Here is a 24834-nt window from a genome sequence, read left to right on the forward strand (position 1 = left end):
TCAATGGAGATTTGTAGAGGCTTGTTTGTGAAGTTTGTTCCTAAGAAATATATATCTGCTACTCACTTAGCTATTGAAAGAAACTCATTTATGTTTATAGATCTTCCATCTTGAAGACAGAACTCTTTCTATAGGCAAACTCTTCTATTTAGCTGTGTAAGACTGAATTCAGATACACACGAACACAGAAAGGCCCTGAATGAACAAACAAACCAATAAAACAAATTGTGTAGCTGATGTAGCCACTGGCAGGACACAGCTGGAGTTTATTATTCGTGTATTCATAACACAACCTTGCCCTCAAATCTTCCTATTTTGATGTACTGCTTTTGTGTTCCATAGTGTCAGCATTGATTGAAGCTGATTGACTTCACTCCTGCTGCAGGATACAAAATATTAAAGAAAAAATAAAAATCTGCTTCTGAAGAGACTCAGGCTGTGACTGAGGATAGATGGCAGGAACAGCACCAGGCGCAGTGATTAATAAATGATGGATTCTGGAGCAGACCAATATATTTCTGAAATCCTCCCATACTGCAGGATGCCTGCGTAATACACCATTCTCAGACCTGATAAGAAGTAAAGCAGAAAACAGCAAACAAACTTTAAGATATCTGTGCAAGGGAAATTGTTTTTAAGATTTCCAAAAAGCATGTATGTTTGAATAGATGCTTCAATAAGAGATTTCTGGGACAATGAAAGGCATTCTAAGGTGCCTAGCTTGTAAATACGCTTCTTTTCATATTCATGGAAGGCAGATGACAGGCTCGCTTTAAAAAGTCTATTAAATCATATCTGGTATAAAGCAGACATACAGTCTAGAAGGAGTCATAAAAAATGTGCCCTGCCTTTTTAAGACAGTGAGATTCAGATTGATACCTCCAGCTAATGCCCTGGCGTGTGCAAGCTCAGCCATTAGGTTAGAGCAAGGGAGCTGAAAGCTCTCAAACTAAGCAGTGCTTATTTGAAAATAGGATGTGAAGGGAGTACAGGGAAAAAAACCAGTTCTTTAGCTGTTTACCCAAGTCATTACAATCTTGGGAAGAATTGGAAAGCCTGCAAGGAGTGTTTCTTGAGAGAATTCCTATCCTCAATGAGTGCAGCTGTGCGTTTTTTTTCCCCTGAGGCAGAAGAATGAAAAGCAGCAGGTGACAATAACCTGAATTGAGAGGCAGGGGCTGAGGGCAGCCAAGGAGGGGACCTGCCCCTACCTGGGGAGCTGAGGCTGAGGTCCTGGCCTGCTGTCCTCAGACAGGAATGAATGTGCTCTAAACATGGATTTAGTTCAGACTTAGCTGTACAATGTGTTGATTCTTTTGTTTCAGTTTGGGTTTCTTCCTTTCTTTTGGTACTACAGCACATGTTTGAATGTCAGGAAATTTTCTATGCGCAGGCTCAGGAGGAAGGCTACCTTTACTGAATAAGATGTGGGGAGGAAAGAAGGAAAACTATTTACTACGGAGTTTAAAGGGGAAAATGCGTTGACCAGAATGAAAGAAATACAATTGCCTTGGAAAACATGGGAGCCAAACTATTATGTGAGCCTCCTTTTCTGTGCCCCTGGGATCTTTAAAAAAAAAAAAAAAAATACAAACCACCCAGAGAAAAAAAAAACCAAAACCCCAACTAAACACCCTCCCTCCAATCCCTGACCCCAAACCCCACAACAGTTTTAGCCCTGTGTTTAGCAAGGGTTCAGGTCGCAGCTCTGGTATGGTACAACTATATAGCGCTGGATCATACTGCTGTGAAAAAAGTCAGTAGGAAAATGAGAAAGGTGAAACTGCAGAGACAGGCTGGACTGTCAAGATGGGACATGTTAGAAGCTCAAGGCTTCAAGAAGAAAATCCCCAATGTGTGGAAAGGTATAAAACACCGATGGGAACAAACGGGGAGGCTAGTTGGAGTGTGAAGTTGTACATATCCTGCTTGCGAAGGTTCTGATGAGCTGGGTAATGGTGCCTGAACAGACCCATGTAAAACCTAGCGGATTCGCAGAACGTACTCAAAAAGATTCTTTTATATCCAGTTGCTAGACAACTCGATACAGACATAAGATTTGCATTTCTTTTCACTCTTGGGTCCTTACATCCCCCCAAAATGTTATTTTTAATGAGCTTTGCGATTCAGCTAGGCATAGCATTGTTATTTTCAGCTTTGCATAATGAACAGTGGCTTTTCATTAAAAAGAAAACCCAATGAAAACAAAAAAATATCAGTTTTGTTTGTTTGGAATATAAAACCAGCCCGACTGAGTTTAGAGAAACATTTTGTTCCACTAACTATGTCTCTGACTTTCCTGGAGTTTATTTGTGTTTGGTTGTTGGTTATTGGTTTTTGGGGTTTTTTTAATTCTTCCCTTCTCTTGAATATAAAAAAAAAAAAAAAAAAAAAAAATCTGATTAAAGAAAACATTTCCATTCATTTGTTTTGCAACAAGTCATCTGAATGTGCAACAAATATGGCTAGTAGAGTCGGTAATTTCTTGAGCAGTAAAACTACCCAGGCACAAAGCCCTAATTAGTGACCAACACAGCATCGAGAAACCTCTCCTGGTGTACGGTGGGTGAACAACTCCCGGATGTTGGCAGCGTCGCTGTTGTCACCTGGCACCTCTCCCTGGAAGCAGAAGACAAACCAAAGATGTTTATCCTGTGACATTCCTTGCAGTTGAGAATCATATCAAAGCAGCAGAAGGACAAGTTTATGTGCATTTACAGACATTCAGTAGATAGAATAACTTATAATACCTAAAACATAGAGATATATTTTCCTAGTAAATGAAATACAGGTTTGGATTACACCTTTGCGTAAGTAAATCACAACAAAGTGGTTTTTTTTTTCGACCTTCCAGACCTGCTTCTTCATAGTTTTCTTAACTTTCGAACTTTCTTTGGGTATGGAAAGAGTGGACTTGGGTGATGAAATACTACAACAGTCTTGTAACTTGGTGGAATTTTTGTCATTAGATCTTACCCCCAAAACATAAATAATGTTTCCTCAGGAAGGATAGGAGATCGGGGGTCATGTACCAGAAGGTTATCTGTCTCTTTTGGAATAATGACCAGTGTGGAGTCAGCTTCCAGTGGGCTCGCAAAGTCAGTTCCACCGTGGTCTTTCCTGGCAACAGTTTATCGCAGTTTCAAAGTAAAGTTCTTTTTCTCTACAAGAAAGAGAGGTCAATCTTTCTAACAGTCGCAAAACACACCTTCTTCCTTATCAGTGCTTCAGCGCTGACGTTCAGTGACAAAATGAAACTTGGATTTAAAAAAAAAAAAAAAAAAAAAAGAATCCCCAATTGAAAGCAAGCCAGACAGCTTTTCTCCAACCTCTTGAAAATAAAAATAAAATCCTCATAAAGAAAAAGTTGTGGCAATGGTTCTATATGCAGAATGAATTCATCACTGTAACACAAAGTGAACGAGACCCTTAAAAGGGACAATACTGTATGAATAAACATAAGTATTTCTACTTGGCTTTAGTTCGTTAGTCTGTCACAGAGACGTGATTCACTGCTCGGTAACTTGTTAGCAATGTACAAGATGGACAGCAATTTGTGGCTATAAATGTCGGTAAAATGAGGTAGGTAAGCATGGGAGCATGTTGATTAGCAAAACTACAAGTGGGTCGCTTACAGAAGCTTTGCAAAACAAGACTGTAGCCGTGCTCTGCCGTTCTGCTACACCCTGCTTGGTGTCACCTGGAGGAAAAATAGGAACACGTGAAGGGCCTCTAGCAGTAAGCAAAGGCACAGAAGTGAAATTACATTTATACTGGGAGTAGCTTGATGCAAAATTCAAACAGAGCAAGATCATTGTAATGGACAACGGAAAGGCCTTTTTACAGAAAATTGAAATTCCCTTTGGAAACACTGGTTTACACTGTCCTGTTCACACAATCTCTATTTTTCAGTATTTCTGTACTGTAACTCTGCTTGGGTGAGTCATGCTAGGTCAAGGCAACATCAGCAGCTGTGTTCTAGGAAACAAGGGATGGCGCTTAACATTCCTGAATAATCAGTAGTGTTCCTAGGGGATATTTTGTTTCCTTTGGAGCCTACTCCAAGACAATATCTAAAGCTGGCGTTAAGGCACTTGCCATTCTTCTTACAAAATATTAAATTGAGCCCATGTCTATGTTTTTCTGTGAACTATTTAGTGCATTGTTTTATTTTGATGTTATTGCCAGTTTCTTTATAGCAAATTATATTCTTTCTACTTGCAATTCTGGGTTAGGCTAACAAAATAGAACTCTAAATATTTTTTATTTATTTATTTATTTATTAAGTCTAGAAATGATAAAAAGCAAGGTAAAAATGTCAGCACTCCTCTCTCCTGAATTCAGGAACTGTTTACAATGTACTCTGAGATGAATGTGAAGCTTCATAAACTGGTAGAATAAGCATCACTGGATAGCTGTTGAAAGTGGGAAGAGTATTAAATGGCAGAAACAGGAGCTTGTGGTGTTTTATGGAGCAGAGTCCAATATTTTCAATCAGATCAACAAATAGCAAATCTTGAAATGTTATAGTTCATCTTGTACACAGAAAAAAAAAAGAGACATAGAAGCTATTTTAATGAAACAGACTGATAGTCTGGCAGTAAACTGTACCTGATGAACTGGATGAAAGCCAAAAGAAAAAGAGCAAAATCTGAGAAGACATAAATCTAATGTCATCATTTTTGCAATAACTTCTTAAATTGTTTCTGTCATAGAATAGTTACACTTAAAAAGCTATCATATATCTTGAGCTTCAGTAATTAACTTTTCTTTTTTTTTATGATTCCAGGAAAAGATTATTTAAGAGGTTTTGTCTCTTAGAGACTCTAGCTGACAACATTCACATCTGAGGAACAGTGCGATATGTTGGTATTATAAAGCTGGCTTACGTTCCTGTGGAAATCCTTGTGCTTTAACGTGCTGCAGACCTTGCTGGGGGTTATGTCCCACAGGAGAAGCTGGTCGGTGCTGCGGTCAGTCAGCTGAGCTACCTGGTATTTACACTAGTTCATCCACGGCAGGTATATGATTTACTAACAGGTACTGTGTAATGACCTGAGGCCAAAGCATTCAACAGTTTTAATGCATACAGCACTGGCCAGGTTTAAGCTGAAATAATTGCAGCTGCATTTACTTTTTTTTTTTTTATTTTTAACCAAAAGAGGTTTTCAATGCAAGATTTCCAGATACTGAAGTAGTATCCTGATCCTCATCTAGAAGTTAACTCAGAAAAGAAAGGCAGACAAGCCTAACAGAGAAGTTAGGAGTTGCGACAGGAATTTTAATAGCAACTGAGCACTGCAGAACCCTGAACAGGACCCAGAAGAGTCGTTCTGAGACGGCAAAGGAGATACAGCTCTCTGGAAAGCCAGGCACCTTGAGCTAGTGCAAACCTTAATCACTGTCACAAAACTCTTCCTATGCCTTTTGCTTCATAAACTCTTCAAATAGACTTACTAATTAAATACCACAGGATTCTGCGGTTCTAACAGAATGACTAAAGGCTCTTGCCACTGCTCTTGCAAGGATGAGAGTAACCACAAGCCTATCAGAAGACAAAGTCTTGAGGAATATTTTCCCTCGGTTTGTGCATGATAATAGTGGAATTAATGGGAAACCTTTGAAAGACCACTGGACTTAGATTTAATTAAGAATCCCATGAACCACAGAGCAGAGAGCAGTGTAGTGAACAGTGTGAAATATAATTGTTGATGTAAAGGTTAATGAGTTAATTAGCCACATTTAAATGTTTAATTCAAATAAATGTTCATCCATTATCTGTAATGGGAGCCATTTTGTTTCCTCTATTTACACAGTCTAGGGTTTCTATCCCCAATATTCTCTATAGCTATGAAATTCAACATATGGCCAGGTAGCTTTAGTTAAAAACCAGGGGAAAAAATTATGGCCTTGATGCTAAATCTAACATTTTATTTCCAACTACACCTTAATGGACTTGAGTGAGGTTTAAGACACATCCCAGAGCAAGCCATAATAATTAATCTGCATGACTGGATTTAGCACAAATTGGACACATCTTGCAATTGTAATTCTCCTCCTTGCTTCTAGGCAGCAGTAAATTTGCACCAACAGATCAGCACCATAGCTATGTACTGGCTTAATTAGCCTGGATAATGAGCAAATATGTTACTTTTGACCAGAAAATAAGCAAGTGATTGGAAAAAAAAAAAAATCAGACTTGAATAAGAACACAAATATATCAATGCAACTTTTGCGTTTGCAAAAACTTTCAGAAGATTTTTTTTATTTATACCCAGTGTGTAATGTGGGGGAGGGGGATTAAGGTAAATCTTACTTTTTACATAGGAGAACAATGTTCCATGATCATCAGTTCCTTTGTGGGAAGTGGCAGTTTGAGTTCCAACCCAGGCCTTAAAATGTGAATCCACCACTTTAACTGAAGAGCTTATTGATTACATTATTGATATTAGGAACTTGCTATTTACAAAGAATAGATAGATCTGACTAAAGTGTTGCCATTTCCTCATAACAAAATGGGAGAAACTTGTTATTACAGGGGCTGTAATACAAAGTTGTTATGCTTTGTTCAGAAATATTTTGTAATTTTTGTTTCTCAATTACAAATCAAAATAATTGCTTTGTATTTAAATTTGCTTATTTACAGTAAAAGTTGAACATTTTGGGATATTGGGCACATTAAAATATATTTCTCCACATGTAATTTAGCCAGTAACGTAATACAATCTGCCCTTCGTAGGATTTTTATTAAAAAGGTTTATGTCGAGGATTTTTTTAGTTACTCTTTCAGTACAATATTTTGGATACTTTTTTTTTAGAGGGATACAGCTGCAATTTAACTGCTCATTTACATTTCCATGCTCTTTTGGGGGTGCCCATAACAGATCATTCCTCATGACAGTAAATCCGGTTTCTGGGTGCCTGCTGTTGAATTAAAACCACAACAATGGATCAGCACAAAGAAATACTCCACCGTGAAAATGTTTTGTTGGATCAAACATTTCCAAACGATCCTAAAAAAGGCATCCTGAAGTGGATTTGAAGTTGCAGAGTTCTGGCAGAGTTTGTGCCAGACTAGTTACTGCATGCAAGCCATTGTCCCCACTTCACTTGTCCTTTAGCAAGTCTGTAAGTTTGAGTTCTGCCCTTTTTGGTCTCATTCTTACCCTCCATGTGCGCAGATCTTAATTTTCTTGCAACCTTTATTTCCAGCCATGAACTCTTCCTTCTGTGCAGGCAGCACCTAAGGCAGTGGAGGAACCTAATCCACCCCTAATGACAGAAGCCACAAGCATCCATGGAATGTAATGGGGACAGCATCCCACCAGGCACCAGATGCATAAGCAGTGCATCACCCCAGTGCAACCACCTGTTGTAAAGCTCCCTCGTGTACCACCCTTAATTCATATGTGGGTGGTCCTAATTCCTGCACAATCATGGCATAACCAACCAGCACTGCCAAATGGAGGACTGGCTCCCAGTTCTAAAACATAAGCAAGTCCTACTACCCTGGGATACGTTATTATATAGATAATACCTGCTGTAGATCACACTAGCCACTTCATCCTAATTCTATTTTGCCATCATATTTTGCAGATCTTTTTACCGTTTTATCACCACCAGTACTTGTCTGATGTTATCTTTAATCGGTGCTTCTCTGTATGCACTCATTCCACCATCTTCCTATTACATAGCACCACTTTTTGCCTTATTTAAATGTGATTCAGGTTGCACTCTGAGCAACTAAAATTATGATGCTGTTCAGGAGAAACAAGCACTGGATATAGCTTCAAAATGGTACTCCTGCTTGCCTTGGCTCAAAAGGGGAATCAAGCCACACATCTGTTAGTGCTGCTTCAGCTTGAAAACAGGTCTTGATACAGACAACAGGCCTTTGAGTCCCTGTCTGTTACTTTTTCTTTTACTTTAAAGCAAGCCAGCTTGCTTTAGACACTGAAAAATAGTGACAGGCAATGTAACTTGAATCTTTCATAACACTGATGCATAAAAGTGTCATGATATTGCCAAGGATCAGCCTGCAGTTCAATCATTTGGACAATAAATGTGTATATTTTGAAGGGGTGCCTTCCAAGTGGAAAGGTCTTTTTCTCTTCCACCCTTTTGTCTTGCCCACTCTCCTACCAGCAACCCAAGCCCTCAGTGATTCAGTCTTGCTGGAGAGCCAGGGTTTATTTTGGGAAATATATCACTCTTTGCCATTTTTTCAGCAACAAATATTTTGATTAAAACAAAATGTAAAGCCTGGATCTTCCATCAGCCTGCTTCCCAAGTTGTAGTAGTCTGAATCCAGAACTCTGCTAGACCTTTATCTTCTGAAAATTTGGTTAGATTCAGTTAAGCCTAAACTAGATTAAAAATCATTAGAGGAGTCACATACTATCCTATCATTTTCATTTCCTTAGTAGATGGAAAACGACCAATGCTATACCCAGCTCTTCTGTTTTAAACAAATTCATATCAGTTAATTGATGCTACCAGATATCTGACATGAATTGTGAATGACATGCTTTGAATGAATAATGTTCATGCAAAGACTATTCAATCTAAACAAGACTGCTAATGTGTCATTCCCAAAGTATTAACACACTACCACTGAATAGGCATATATTACTCAACATATTGTTTTCAGAACACTGTTAATTGAGAGAAGTGTGTGTGTTAATGAAAACTCCCTTGAAATACATTTCCTTTTAAATTACAATGCATGTTTTATCTGAGTGGGTTACTAAGATATCTGAAAGTGGACTGGAAAGTGACTAAATATTAAGGATTAATTTCCCCAGTACTGTATGAAAAAGATTGTTTTCTTCTTAAAGATAGCTTGCCACCAGAAAGCTAAACTATATGCAGACTTCCAGTTCACAGGTTTTAGTTATGGGAGAAGGAGATGTTATACAGCACAAGGGTGGAAGAGTGAGAATGTCTTTGAACTAAGAAGAACACAATAAAAATTAACAATATTTGCGGTGGTTGGTTATATGAAACATGTGGAATCACACTGGTAAATTTTAACCTAATTTTCTAAGAAAATGGAATGTTTACATTTATTTGGTTCTCTCACTTCCCTAAAACTCTTAACCTTACTGGCCGTTTTCACTCAACTTTGGCAGAAAGACAAATACCTCAAAGTCATTTTAAATTAATAGAAAGCTTATATAAATATATATAAATGAAGAGAAGAAAAAATATGTTAATATTTCTCACTGACAGAAACACCTCTCTATTGTCTCAAACCACAAGACGCAGCATATAATCTGCACAATGCCAGGGGATTCTATAGATTTTGCTGGCTCTGTGGCTCAGGAACTACTTTCACTTACATTTGGGGCCCTGAATCTTTAGTAACCTGAAGGAAGCAGAACTGTGTGTATATCCAAAGTTAACGACATCATAAGCTTTTTTCTAAAATGAGCTGTTAGACACTGTAGAGTCACTCTTGCAGAGCTCTGTGCAGCATCAGAAAAGTAAAAAATGGAGCTGTGGTTCTCAGTCTGGTGAGCATCGCTGCTAGGCCATGTCATTGTAGATGGGAGAATTGTTTTGGAAAGGGAAGGGCTCTGTTGTAGTTTTAAAAGTGAGTCCTGAGCTTCTGCCAGCATCATGTGGGGTGGCAGGAGCAACACTGCCAGTCCTGAACAAGCTTCCCATGACTGGGCAGTTGACTGAATCTTCTCCTATTTGTTCCTACCCAGATACCTGAGAGCTGAGGAATGCTAACAATAATTGCATGAAGTAATGACTTGTTTGCAAAACATCACAAGTCAAGTTTTGCCAGAAATACTTTCATGCCACCCACCATCTATTCCTGCCAATATTTTTTGCTCCCTGTGACATTTAAATTTGCAATTTGATTAATGATTTAATTTCAGTGCTTGGAGTATGTTTTATATTATTAGTTCCAGGAGAGAAAGGCAGGTAATTAGACAAATACAGTGAAGTAGCTCAAAAGACTTTTAAAAGTTGTTACTGTAGTAAAAAAGCAACATGAATAAATATGGCAGAACGAGGGGCCTCTAAAAATATCCCTTTCAAACTGGAGGTTTCTTTTTTTGCTGCATTTTCCCTGCTTATTGGAACAAGGCAGCCAGGTCTTTGCTAAATACACAAAGGAGCATAAGGAGTATGTTAAATGTTAATCTGGTTTAAATTATGAAGCAGGTCTCAAAAGTGAAACTTTTTGTTCACCTGCAGGTTACTGGTCATAAAGCACAGCAAAATCAGTACAAAAAACTTGCTTTAATTGCAACTCACAAACATTATTCTTTGTGCCAAGTTGATAATTGAGATAGTTATATTCCATGATGTGCAACAGCAGCTGTGGGCTATAACACTGACAAGTCATCTTTGCATTGCTCATTATTTTTCAGTAATTGACTAATTTTATCCTTCACACCTGTTGTATAAAACCTGGTGGCATCACAATAATCTAAAAAAAGTTGATATTTATCTCCTCTATCAATCCTATGTCTCTCTCCTTAAGGACTTTCTGAAAATATTTCAAAAAGCTGTATTTTAACCTTTTGTCAAGATACAAGTTTGTATAAGCCAACGGTTACCCTTATAGGATTTATGCATAATAAAACTTGCACATGGACTTGAATTAGTTGGGAAATCTGTGTCTGACATGATTTTTTTGTATGAATTGTCAATTAATTGGCATAATTTGAAATGCAGAGAAGCATTTGGAAGTGATATATATCGTTCATGATGTTGCCTTGATACATAGCTTGCATTCATGTACCCATCAAAGACAACTCTACAGCCTTGACAAGAAAGTATTCAGAGCAGATGGAAATATAGATTTATCTGTCTTGCTTTGAACTAGGAATATGAGATGAAAACCTTAGTCTCTAATCTTGTGAGAAGTAACTTTTCTAGATAGTCTTTCAAAAGCAATAGCTATTCCAAAACTGGAACATAATATTAGTGCTTTTGCTGTACCTGCCCTTGTTTTGGAGTGTTTATGCTAAAGCAGATTTCAGCTTTCTTCTGGATGTGCTTCTCTCTGTATTGGTAAAAACTGCAGCAGCATCTAGATTTTTATCTGAACTGACTGAAACTATGTGGGATGAATGTGGACCTTGGGGTTTCTTGGAGAAACAGTATTGACATCTTCTAAGATCTGATATTTCTAACAAAATAACAGAATAATGGAGGCTGGAAGGTACCTCTGAAGATCATCTAGTCCAATTGTTCTGCTCAGACAGGGTCAGCTGGAGCAAGTTGCCCAGGACTGTGTCCAGCTTGGGATGCCCAAGGATGGAGACTCCATAATCCCTCTGGCCAGCCTGTTCCACCATCTGTTCACTCTCACAGTATAGAATTTTTATCTTTAAGGAATTTCCCAGGTTTCAGTCTGTGTTTTATGCATCAGTTAAATCCTACTGCAAGTCAAAGTGGTTGGCTGCAACAGCAAATAAGTCCTGAAATATTCAGAAGACAGTCATAACTGAAGAGGACTGTAAAGTTTGGAATTACTTTATAGACTATCTAGCTTACATAAAATTGATTAGAGAATATAATTTCAGAAAGTCTGGAATATGTTTCATAGTGTAGTCCCAGTTCACTATGAAATTTTAGCTACATTCAGTCCTACCACATATACAAGAACATATATGAAGGACAGTACTGAAAAAAAAAAATAAATCAAATCCATTCCAGAAGTTGTTTCTGATGGTTATATCAGAGTGTTTAATAAGAGATTAAAATGGCCATATGGAAGTCAAGTCTTTGTTATTATGCCACATTATTGTAATTATATGTCAGCACAGTAATAAGCAAACAAAGCAACTTTTTGTTAATGTGGCAGTCATGTTTATTATTACTCATACAATAAAAAAAACCCACAACTACTGCTCATCAATATTCAGCCTCCCTGGGGGAAAGAAAAATGGTGGAGAAGGGTCTCTAGATTGCCTATATGTTGATGGAAGAGAAAAGATGGAGCTTTACAAAAACTTGACACAAGGAGAGTAGCTCCCCTAATACAATATCCCATTAGTTCCCCTATAGCTGTTTCACATGGCAGCGAACCTGTGGTTAGATAATCCTTAAGGGATAAGTCTCTGCCTGGGGGCTCTTTCACATGAGGGAATTGCACACCCTTCCTTCAAACTCAGAATGCCTTATTTCCTTCAAATTATCTTTCGCATCCTCCCTTAATTGAAAATTCCTAACCCCTCAGGGCTCCCCATAGTATGTTCTTTCTCTTCCCTACTCACTGCTTTCCACAGCTTCTTCATACCCTTATAAGTGAAGCCGTTTAGCATCCTGTAGCTTAACGTAAAGGAAAATAGACATGTCCAAACTATATTTATTTCTTTTTTTCTTTTTCCCTCATCTGTATACAGGGAACGGTTCCTGTTTTCTGACTTCCAAAAGGCAAGAAAGTTCAAATTAGCTAAACGGGCTTGTATTTTCACTGGTACTTGGTAAATTAACAAAATTCAGATAAATATCTCTAACAGTCTATAATTATATTTTTTTCTTCACACCAGTCCCTTTGAAAGGACACGTGCAACTCAGCTAAAAAGATCAGCCAACACATTTCAGTCCTTCTGAAGACAACATGCCCATGGAAAGCCCTTCCCAAACCTTCTAATTTGCTTAACAACTTCTGTCTTTAAGTGACAGCTTCACAACCTCTGACTTCAAACTCAGGTTCCATAGTTAGGGAAAGGAAGGACTGACATACGTGCACGGTGAATGTAAAAATATTTTACATATTTTTAATATTTCTGCAGTTTGAATGTTTTAGTGTGGATCCTTTGTCATCTTAATGTCACTATCTGTTCTCACTACAGTTCGCAAAAATAGTTGTTCACAATTTTTTTTTAGGGTTTTCAATATGGTTATATCCACTCAACATTATTGTGGACAAGGTAGAGGGCAGTGGTTCCAAAGTGTGGCTACAGCTCTTTCATTTGCCTTGTAGCTTTACATGTAGCTATGAGCCAAGTAGTCGTAGTGGCATCTAGACCTTTCAGTGGAGATAGTGCTGCTCTACTACATCTCATACTGAAAAATGTTATAAAATGTCATAAAAAAGGCTCTCCCTAGTGTTGCCTTCTAACATAGCATTAAATAGCTACACATTGTCATCCCGCCTGTGTGTGACAGGGATAATAATGAGCTTAAAGAGCTACATTTCTAATAGTTTCACACATATCTAAGAGCAAATTGCTGACTCTTTCTTGAAGTAACAATACAGTTTCTCTGCTAATAAACTTTGGAAAAATCTTGCCTGCAACTCATCAGAATCATCTTTGGATCAATATTATCTAAGGAGCTCAGGGCAGCAGCACCAAACCCGCAAAAGCCATTCCCTTGGTTATTATATGTAGTTGGAGAGGCTGGAAAAAGGGACTGAAAGGGATCTCAGCAAATTCAACAGGGACAAAGGCAAAGTCCCACAGCTGGAATGAACCAGCCTCCTGCGAGGGCTGAGTCTGCCTGGCCGGGGGGAAATGCACATGGTCTGGCACTAGGTTCCAGGTAGATGCTGGAAAATCTTGAACTAAAAAGGAGAACTACAAGTTTGTATGAGTTTTCCAAATATCCATGCAAATGTCTCTCAGGCTTTCATACTTTCTTTGTGATGTTTCACTTCTATCTCTTAGACACTTCGCTCCATGACGCTGTCTGAAGAAGGCTGTACTTTCTGATGAAATGCTGATCTACTGAGAACAGACATTGCCTCTGGTAAGAGACAGAGTCCGTTGGCAGGAATGCACCAGCACAGACAGCATCACCTACTGTGTGTTCTTCAGGTCACTGAAACAAGTGACAGCCTTCTCATAGCACGTGTCAGGGGAGGTCAGTGCTAAGGAGGAAGTAATGGTATTCAACTCCACAGGCATAGGGCAAGGGGTAATAGTTTTAAACTAAGAACTGGTTTCAATTAACTATTAGGAAGAAATTCTTTACTGTGAGGGTGGGGAGAGACAGGAATAAGTTGCTCAGAGCAGCTGTGGATGCCCCATGCCTGGGTGTGTTCAAGGCCAGGCTGGATGGGGCTTTGTGCAACTTGGTTTAGCAGAAGGTGTCCCTGCCCATGGCAGCAGGGTTGGAAATAGATGATCTTTAAGATCCCTTCCAACCCAAATTGCTCTATGGGAATCTAGGATCCATGCGTTTTCTCACCTTCTTGTCCAGAGTTGCAAAGACATATGAAGAGCTGGTGAATGACCTCTGGATGTCACACTGATTAATTGGTGAAGTTTGCTTTCACCACTGGATACCAAGTGCCTTGTCAGATTAATTATCGTTCCCTTGGAAGGCTATTTCTTTTCCAGTGTCTCCTCCTAGAGTCACTACAATAAGCCTCATGCAGCATGGGGCATTTCCAACCAACAGTTTTGGGGATCATGGAAGCCACTTCTAAACATCCTCTTTTTTTGTACAGGATGAAAAAAAGTTACTTCTTAGCAGCGCTAAAGTACTGTTTGAAAACCATTCTAGGATTCTATGGAAAGGCATTTTTTCCAAATTACATGACAGAAGTTAGAAACTGCCGTTGTTAGAATGAGTTAGTAGACAGTAGCAGTAACAGTTTAATAAGCATGTTTACTTCTGAAAACATGATTATATCCAGGAATTACCTGAATCTCACAGAATGCCTGAAATCTTACCTTCTGCAGAACTGAAAAAGAAGGAGCCAAATCCCCTATTCCAGGTTTTATACAAGGCTACTTCCACATAAACCTGGATCCAGACGACAGTTTAATCATGAATTCTGGAAACAATTTCAGGCTCTCAGACTGTCTTTCTGAGACAGCTTAGCGGTCACCAGAATTAGATTTAAATGACCAGAAACAATGACCTAAAAAGGAAAATTATCCTGCTGTGAGCTAAGTGTGCTTCTAGCTTCTTCTGTGTTCTTTTCAAGGGCTTCTTACCACTGAAGCTCAATGTCTTTTTCCATTTGTAGGCTGCAGTGAAATTAGAGTCTCCCATGACCCAGCCATATCTTATATTACAGCCCTCTTTCAATGTAATTCTGTATTTTTTGCTTGCTTTCTTTTCTTTCTTTTCTCTGTGCCAGCTTTTTTTTATTTTCTCTGGTTGATTTACTTTACTGTGATGCTGCCTTTACCTTATCGAAAACAGTGTTGTTATGGTCTTTGCAAGAAAAATCTTTTTATTTTATCCATAGCTCTTTTGAAAGCTGAAGAAAAGAATTTAGCAGCCGAGTGGATGAAGTTTGTACATCAGTATTCAAGATTATAGACAGCTGAACTACTCCAAACGAGGTCAGTAGTTACATAGAAATACAGATATACTAGATTTTGGATTTTTCAGTTGTTAAATTGTGGTTTGCTGCAAACCAGGATAAGTTTGTACAAAAGAGCACACAGAGAAAAAGTTCAGTCACTATATGGCATGAACACAAATACTATAAAAATAAATAGATCTGAGAATGGTTATTAGACTTTGTTCTATCATTTCAGTGAGATGTGCTTAACAGGTCATATGTATTTCCCATATTTTCAGAATTCAGGATTCTTGTACCTCTGCCCGAGACACACAGGAGGACCCATAGTGATGGGCAGGATGCGGGGCAGGGGAACAGCTTGGCTGTCCTTTGCCCTTGGAGGTCAGCAGAGGATGGCAACCTGCCCCAGTGCAACAGCCACTGCCGGGAGCTGGGAGAAGCAGTCCCGCCCCACCTCATCATAAAACCCAGCACCACTCTGTAAATCTCCAGAAAGGACATGAGAACCCGTGTAACTTTGAGAGCAGAATGGTTTGGTGTGAAAACTGGGCTGTGAGCAATGGAAGAATGGATGGATTGGCTTAGTGGATTGGTCTGTTTTCCAACTGTGAAACTTGAATTTTTTTCATTGAAAAAACAGCATGGTTCAAGGAAAGGGACAGAAACAGGCAATCTGCATAATTTTCAAATTCAAGACAAAATTACTTTTTTATCTGTGAAAAGACAGTTGGCAAAGATGTATTAACTTTATATGCATGCTTCATCCAAACAATATAAGCAGACTTTCAGAAAAAAAGTAATTGGAAATCCTTTGAATATTGTGTGCAGGTTTGTGGCATATTTTTGATAAAAAACATTTCAAATTTATCAGAATGTGCTTAGTAAAATTATATTTCCTATGTCAGAAAATATATTCTGATGCAAGAATTATAAAGACATGAAACACTGAGGTTTTACCCAGTTTAAGCGTGATCAAGAAAAGCTTAGTTAAATACAACAGGCGACTAGAGCCAGGCTGCTCACTCACTCAGGGCCAAGAAAGCCTTCTAGTGAGGTCTGGTCTAGCAGTGCTGGAGCTCTAATTAATCACTACTACTGTGCATAGCAATCATTTGTTCCAGCCTTTCTGAAAGGTACAGGTCCTCAAAATTTCATCTTTGAGCCAGACATATCCATTAAAAATAACAACTACCATTATCGTAGTAAAACTTTTGAAGTGACTGCGTCCAGTCTGTTAAGTAGATTGAAGTCAGTCTGTTAAGGAGTTAATTAGTGGCACAGAAATAAGTTTGAGACAACTGAGCTCTCCCACCCATCTGCACAACTGTCCTACAGGAGCAAAGCCTTTGCTTCTGTTTGGGATGGAGCTCTCTGTGGACAAAAGACACATTCTTGTGCATTGTCACAGCATCACAGGGTAGTGTCTTTTAATAGTCCTTCCCCTCCTTCCCCCCCCTCTACGAACCACCTCCAACAGGTAGCTTTAGAAATTAATGTTCTTCTGATGGTGGGTTTTTTGGGTTGTTTGTTGTGGTTTTGGTGGTGGTTTTGTTTTGTTTTTTTTTTTCAGGCAGGCAGATTAGTCCCAATTCTGCTTGAGGTGAATTCATGATGGGAATTTAAGAAATGGTTTTCATATCTACTGAAAGCTGTTTTGCATCATCTTAACGATATTAGCAACATGGATGAAATGGGGCATAAGCAGAGCAATTTGCAGAAATCACAAGGAAGAAATGAAAGAATAGCAGTTGTTTATCCTGAAGACAAGAAGAACTAAAAGGTTTTTGCAAAGAGGAAGACACTATTTTCCAAGCCTGCGATGCTTAGGACAAAATGTAATGGATATAAACTGTCTTGAAATACTTCAATCAGGTATCAGGCAGCCTTTGAGGCATTTGGAGCTTCAATATGATTACATCATCAGATGCTTCCCAAAGTCTTTTGCTTCTCTCTAGTCAGAGTTTTTACCATTTTAGAACCTTCCGTCAGACAGATGACAACCAACATCCATGCTTTCATTAAAGAAGTCTCATAATACTTAAGGCTCCCCAATCACATCTTCAAGCAATGTAAACCACTCCTGCCCCTTTTCTGATACTAGTAAAGGTATTTCCACATAGGTAATTTTTACTGTGTAGATACTTTTGTCTACTGGCTGTTACAACGTACCATAGTTTGCAGCAGATATATTATCTTTTATTTTCTTCAGGGAAACCTCCGATGATCCTAATTTTTAATGTCAGAAAATTTGAGTGGTGCATGATTAACAAATTCTGAGCTTGGCTCCTTTGCACAGCGCAAACTTTGTGTAGCTTCACTGTCCAGAACTAACGCTGGAGCTGCCTGTGTGGCTGTGTTATTTTTCTATTCCGAAAAGTTGAACACAGAGCCGTAGAGAGGAAAATTTAAATGAAAAAGTTCCTAATGCAGTCTAGCTATGACATGATTACAACTAGGTTAAATGTATTAGTTCTCCACATATTACACTAGAGGTCATACAACATCTAATTTATTTCCTTGACTTTCACATTTCACACTCCCCTGAATGTAATTTCTTTCAATTTTCTCTGCTGTCGGTAATTGGTGTGCCACACATCTCTCTTCTCCAACAGACTCAGTCTGATTATACTGGCACTGCATTCTGTGTATCTATTAAGAACCAGGGATCAAACTTTCCCCCAGGCCTGGTTTCCATTTCTCTCTCTCATACTCATTCATTTGTTAAGGGCATGAAGTCTTCATATATTTCACATTTAGAAAGGTTAGTGCTTTCTTAAGAAGGAAAAAAGCAAACGAGAAAACTTGCCAATGGGTGAGTCTGTCTTTCAGACCTCACATTTTGTCTTGGCTTTCACCTTCCCATGTGATGTGTGGCAGTGTTTTCAGAAATGTCTCATTTAATGCAGACAGAGATTTCATCTCATCTTGCAAAGTCTTTAAATGATAGCGACAACAAAATGTAAAGTTTGGATCATTTTGTAAACTGTTACAGGGAAAATGAAATATTGAAGAAGACAAGTTCAATATTTTTTTCAGATCTCAAAGTTCTTGCCACTTTTATTATATTCAGGAAGAGGTACTCAAGGTCTGCTTCTGTTTGTAGCACCAGTTTTATGATCATGGAAGTCTACTGCGTTCCAGCAAGTAGGTATTTCTTACATCTAGTTTTAAAATATAGTAGACAATCTGAATTGTAATTTCTTGAAAAAATTCTGTGCAGACCCTCATGGTAGACACCCTATCAATGTTCCCCAGCTCTAATACAGACTTGCAATCTACTGTACATCAGCTTGGGGAGGATTTCACAGTGCTGAGATATTTCCCAAACAAGTGCTCAATTCACAATTAACTGTAGAATTTTGTTAGCTCAAATACACTTTGATTTCCAAATCCTTTATTGAAAGTTTTGCTGCTAATTTTTTTCCCCACAGAAATAATTTTTCTGCAGTATTACATTCCTGTAAATAATGAAAATATGTGGTTTGATTTTTGAGTTTGATCCCTATAAACCTTCCATTTTCAATAAAACCTGTGTTGGTTTGTTTGTTTGTTTTTTGTTGGGTTAATTTTCTTTTCTTTTCTTTTTTTTTTTTTCTTTCTATAAAGGCTTATTTAATTACTTTTCTGAATCATAATTCGTGCATCATTCTATGATCTACCCAAAATTTCTTTTTTTAAGAATTAAATATACCCCAATTGCTTGTGGCTGTGTATTATCATTAAATACTTTATTACAGAATCTGTTAGGTCACAGATATTGCTGGAATGACATAACTGACAAATAATTAGATGTAAGTGTAGAAATGCTTGCTATTTGCTCACAGTTACCATTTTTGTGTGCAGAAGGCAGTTAAAAACAGAAAAAGGTGAGAGCAAACCATGTTTGAAAGGCAGCTCTTATATTTGTCCTTCCAAGTACTCAAGGTCTCTGCCATAATGGTGCATGGACACTTGCCTCCAAATTAAAACCAGTGTTTCTACAGAGAAAGCCCCTGAGATGTCTGATGCTTCCACCCAGATGGAACTGGTAAGGAAGGAGACTGCAGTACAGATAGATGGTGGGTTGCAATGAATGCCCAGAGCCTTCTCCTGGAGAAAAGGTAAGTACCTGAAAAAGATGTGCACAGGTTGATGATCCGTTGTATCAGGTGGCTGAGTTGATGCAAACAGTTTAAAGACTGCAAATTATTAGAGGGACTGAGATTAAGATAGATAAGTGGTTTCAGAACCATGCTCCTGTGGTGGACACCACAGAGAATGAGGCACCTTGGACCCTGGTGACCCACAAAAGCAGGACTCTGCTTCAGTCCCCACCCTCCAACATTACAACGAAAATCAGTTAAAGCTTTAACAGCTGTAGACACCCACGAGCAAGGTCTTCAAGGAGAAACTGTACCAGCAGCTCACAGTGGATACCACAAAAAGAAATAAGTGCTCATAGTGGGTGACTCCTTGATAAGGAGCTCTGAGGCAGCTGTCTGCTCGCCTGACAGGGGGTCACGAGAGGTATGCTGCCTTCCAGGAGCTAAGGTCCAAGATATTGCAGAGAGGATGCCACAACTTGTCAAGAGCACAGACTACTAGTCATTGATATTCTTTCATGTGGACATGAATGACACCGCAAGCCAGAACCTGGACAAAACCAAGGAAGACCACAAAGTCCTGGGTGTGCAAGTAAGCAAAAAGTGTTGGTGGCCAAGTTACCATTTTACCAGATAGAGGAAAGGGTGCAGCCAGAAATAAGCATATAATGCAAATAAGCCTCTGACTTTGTGACTGGTGCCGTCATGAGGTTTTTGGGTTTTATGACAACAGGACATTCTTCACTGATTGTGGCTTGTTAGGGAGGGAGAGGATCCACCTTTTTAGAAAAGGCAAGGGAATCTTTGGCAGCAGGCTAGGCAACTTGGTGAAACAGGCTTTAAACTGAAGAACTTGAGGGGCAGGGTCCAAAGCGGCAACGTTCATGCCATTGCAACCAACTGGGGAATAAGCCAGGCCAGGCAGAGCAGTGAGACATGTTCCTTAGCTGCCTCCCAAGATGAGAGCCAGAAGACCAACCACCTCAAGTGTATGTACACCAATGCATGCAGCCTGGGAAACGAACAGGAGGAACTGGAGCTCCATGCCCAGTCAGAAAGCTATATCATAGGAATAACTGAAACATGGTGGGACAACTCATGTGACTGGAGGATTGCGATGGATGGGTATAGGCTGTTTTGTAAAGACAGGTAGGGAAGAAGAGGAAGAGGAGTCATGCTCTATGTTAAGGGGAACCTTGGATGTATAAAAGTCAGCTACAGTGATTGTGGAAGCCCTATCAAATGCCTCTGGGTCAAGACCAGAGAGTTGTTTCCAAGGGGGTTCTTACAGTAGGTATCTGCTGCTGACCTCCAAACCAAGACAACAAGGCCAACAAGACAATACCTGGGTCACTTAAGGGAGCTTCGGGTCACCGGAACCTGGTTCTTATGGGTGACTTCAGCCACACAGACGTTTGCTGGAAGAAGAGCGCAGCAGCTGGCACGTCATCCATCAGGTTCCTGGGAGGCGCAGAGGACTGCTCCCTCACAGGGCTGTTGGCTGTGCCAGCCAGGAATGAGGCACGGCTGGAACCGCTGCTCGCAAACCAGGAGAACCCGCTTTGTAGTGCCCCGTTAGTGACAGCCTTGGCTGCAGCGGTGACGGGGTCGTGGAGTCTGGGCTCCTGCCGCGCATGCTGAAGGTTGCTACTAAGACAAAGGGGTTAGAGTTTAGAAGAGCAAACTTCAGCTTGCTCAGAGCTCGGCTGGGAGGGATTCTATGGGAAGCTTCCATGGAGGATAAAGGAGACAGTGAGTGCTGGGAGTTTTCCAGGAATGCTCTCGCGGAAGCCCCAAACCAGTTCATCCCCTTTAAAGGTAAGGGAAGGAGGCAGAGCAAGAGACCCCCCTGGCTCAGTTGCAAGCTTCTGAGTCTGTTCAAAGCCAAAAGAGCTATCTCTGGCTTTCGTCTGCAGGAAGAAATCTGGGTCTCGTCTGGGATGTTGCCCATCTGTATTAGAGCAGTCGTCTTGCCACCACTTGCTCTTCCACATGGTGAAATAACCTGCCAAATACCAAACATTGTTTCATATGTTTTTTTCTTCAATTCCTCTTCTGTGCACTACTAACTTTTTGTCTGCTGTGAGGTAGCAGATTTTCAGTATATATTGTAGTAATTGCATTTGAACAACACATACCTCTAAAACCTAGTAAATCACTTAGACTTTCTATCTTTAGGGTAGCTAATTGTTTCATTTTCAGAATGCTACAGTTCATTGAAGTGCTGGTGTCAGACACTGCAGCAGTTACTGAATGCAAGTATCTCCCATTGTCTATCAGGGAGAACAAATCATAATTTAAATTAACCTTACTGTGTAATAAAATTTTGTTACATGTCGTTATGTTATATTTTATAATATCTATAAATCAATCCTAGCAAGCCATTTGCTTAAATGACGGGTTTCTAGCTTTACTCTGTTAAACAAAGAATCTTCCCTATGATTAATTTTTTCAAATAACAGTGAAGTACAAAGTGGAAAACATGTAATTTTCTAAACTGACAGCATTTTGGGCCCTCAAAACAATTCATTATGTTTAAAAACCAATAGAGGTGACTCTTCAACAAAATATATCACGTAATTTAATTATAACAAGGAAGTTGGGTTTGCCTGACAGCCTTCTGGATGGAAATGTGCCCAAGTGCCCACAAAGCCAGCTGTCATACTTTTCCCCTTCTCCTGGACCAGATTGAGTAATATGTAGTCTTTTCTATAATGAGTGTCATTCTGTATTTCCAGAACCTCAGAGCAATTTGTTTGCAGTTTACCAAGAACATTTCCAGGTTTTCCAGTTCAAAAATGTATCTACAAGCTATTTTGATGTTGTAAAGTGCTATGTTTCATCAGAAGGTGTTGCTTTAAAAGGTTTTCAATTGATTGTTTTAAATGTTTCAAAATTAATCAGGCATATTGCTTCTCTGTCATTTTGCTTTTCCAGGAATTGTGCTATGCATATATTTTATTGTCAAAGTAAAGCTTTCAATAAGATTGTTTTTTATGTTTCCAAGTCAATATTTTTCCAAGATGTTATGGAGTAAAACAAACAAACAAAAAAACACCCAAAAGACAAGCCAAAAGCAAAAGAAGAGAAAATGTAAAGGAGAGCTACATGTAGGGAAAGCTACTACTTTTTGCAATTGTTTGGTTCTTTCGTGCTCGGATACTTCCCACCTTTTTCATGAGCAAAAAAAACCCCGTGAATTGGACCTGATTCACCATCACTTTTCTCTAGTTTTATGTTGAGTAAGTGTTACTTTTAATGTCATTACGAAGGCATAAAACTAAAATAAGGTAGTAGTGATTCAATTCCAACACACATACCAGGTAGTAAAAATGTCTGTAGGGAAAGAGCTTTAAATATATTTAGATAAATAGATGCTTCAACCAAGCAACACACACAGGTTTATGAGTATCCCTGATCCATGGCAGACTTCTCATCACCGTCACTGGGCGTTGTGAACGTGTGAATTGAGGGTAGGCTACAACTTGCAGAGATCATAACATCTTAAGCATTTTGGGTTTGCTTCTTTATCTTTCTCTACATTGCTGGAGAAATCAGATTTGCAAAACAAGAATGCATAAATAGCTTAGTCCTCAGGTCACCCAGTAACTCCTAACAGCCAAATTCATTCCTGGTGCAGCTCCATCTGTTCCCAATGAAATTACATGTGGTGAATTTTGCCCAAAGTGTTTAAAAGCTTGAAGAGCCATTAATTTTTGTAAATTTTGGAGGCACTACCAAGATGAGAAAGAGAGGGGTTACTGATACAATTTGGGAGGCAATGAATAAGAAAAGGATTTAATTAAGGGTAATGAGGAAGCATTAAAGCAAAGGAAATTTGCCAGTAGGTTGATTTAAAAACATATACATATTCTCAGTGCTCTGATCAATTTAACAGTTCAGTAGTCATCAGAATAATGTTGGAGTCCCACTGTTTGAAGCAATTAAATGCATGTGTTTCAAGTAGCAAAAACATATAAACCAGAAATAGAAAACGACACAGGTCTGTTTTATCACCAGGTGCCTCTAGTTTGAAAATTTTCCCGACGTGATGACAATGCCTAGCAAAACATGATGATGTTGCCAATTAGTTGGATTATTAATTTGTTATCCCTGATGCTCATTTCCTTGGTTTCAAGTTTGGTTACAAGTCATCTAACAAAATACAGTTAAGCACAGAATGTAATTTCGAGTTCCTTAAATGTAAATCCTTTTTTTCTGTTCATTGTTGTTCTTCTCTTCAAGCAAACTGCAATTAAATATATTACTGAAATAGTGAAGAAAATAATAAAATTTTCAAAAGAGTTATTATAAAAATGGGAAGAACAGTCATCGATATAAAAATATGCAGGCTTCTATACTGTATCATTGGATCAAAAATAGCATAAAAATGATATACTTAAATTTATAGCTGCTTATTTACATCCCATTCCTTGAGTATTTAATACCATTGATTTCCCCATTTGGAAAAATCATTAAAGGACAATCCAGACACACATGCTCTTGAGAGAAATTATTGAGTGGGGTGTTAAAAAGTGAGCAGATTAAAAAGACTGCTTGCAAGATACAGGCATACAGAGTTAACGAAGTGTGTTCCCTATAATCCATCAGTTGTCACATTGCAGCTATCTGGTGATAAAATCAATATAAATGTTGTCAGATACACAACATCGCTTCACTGGGAACTCTAACCTCAATATGTCATCATACAGGTATTTAAGCATTGGGCCAAACTGTATACAAAGCTTAATGTGGCTCAGAGCTTGTAAACTCTGACAAAGGATTTATTTATTTTGCAATTTTGTTTGCTTTCAGCACACCTCTGTTTAATTCATTCATCTTAGCAGTTATCATGCTGAGATGGATCAAGGTGCTTTTGTAACCAAGACTTTCCCAACACACTTTTGTCAAGTGAAATCATTGTGTTAATCAATTTAGTTAATTTTAATACTGGTAGAAAAAAAATCAGGTGTTTTAAAAGCTGCTTTTCCCTGATTATTTTTCGCTGCAAAAAAGGTGATTCTGGAGCAGCCCACTGAGTTTCTTTTTGCATTCTCTCCTTTTTAAAAGTGTGATTTTTGTGCAAACTAGTGACCCAGACACTATTCATGTAAAAAACAAATCCAAAAAGTATACACAGTCTGAATATGAATTTAAACCGAAATCAGAACTGGAACACAGCGTCTTTAGATAGGGAAAAAACAATTCTTACCTGAATATGTGCTCTTTGCTGATTCGAGAAGGGCATTGCTTGCAAAGCACATTATAAATAGTTAAAGATGTCAGCAGGGCAAAAAATAAGAAGAGCCCAAATGAACTGTTTAGGTCTTATTGCAAAGACTACTGTCTATATTGTGACTTTCTGAGCAGGACCATTTAAGATGAGAAGAGACAGATACGAGCAAAAAAGACCTTATCTCAGATCTCTTTACCTTTAAGGCTTATAGTCATGAGTCATACCAAGAAAAAGTGACATAAGATATTACACTGCTGTTGTGGTTTAACCCCAGCCAGTAG

The 24834-nt window shown here is 38.7% G+C and overlaps 1 long non-coding RNA gene across 1 annotated transcript; it reads right to left on the reverse strand.

The window, feature by feature from the left end:
- Positions 1 to 295: 295 nt before the first annotated feature.
- LOC130157044 (uncharacterized) lies at positions 296 to 24700 on the reverse strand. Its single transcript, XR_008824686.1, has 4 exons — positions 24530 to 24700; positions 3636 to 3700; positions 2977 to 3163; positions 296 to 2619 (listed from the first exon to the last, which is right to left on the reverse strand). It is a non-coding gene; the product is annotated as an uncharacterized LOC130157044 (long non-coding RNA).
- Between the last annotated feature and the right edge of the window lie 134 nt (positions 24701 to 24834).

This window comes from Falco biarmicus, chromosome 11 (genome assembly GCF_023638135.1).
Source record: "Falco biarmicus isolate bFalBia1 chromosome 11, bFalBia1.pri, whole genome shotgun sequence".
Lineage (NCBI taxonomy): Eukaryota > Metazoa > Chordata > Aves > Falconiformes > Falconidae > Falco > Falco biarmicus.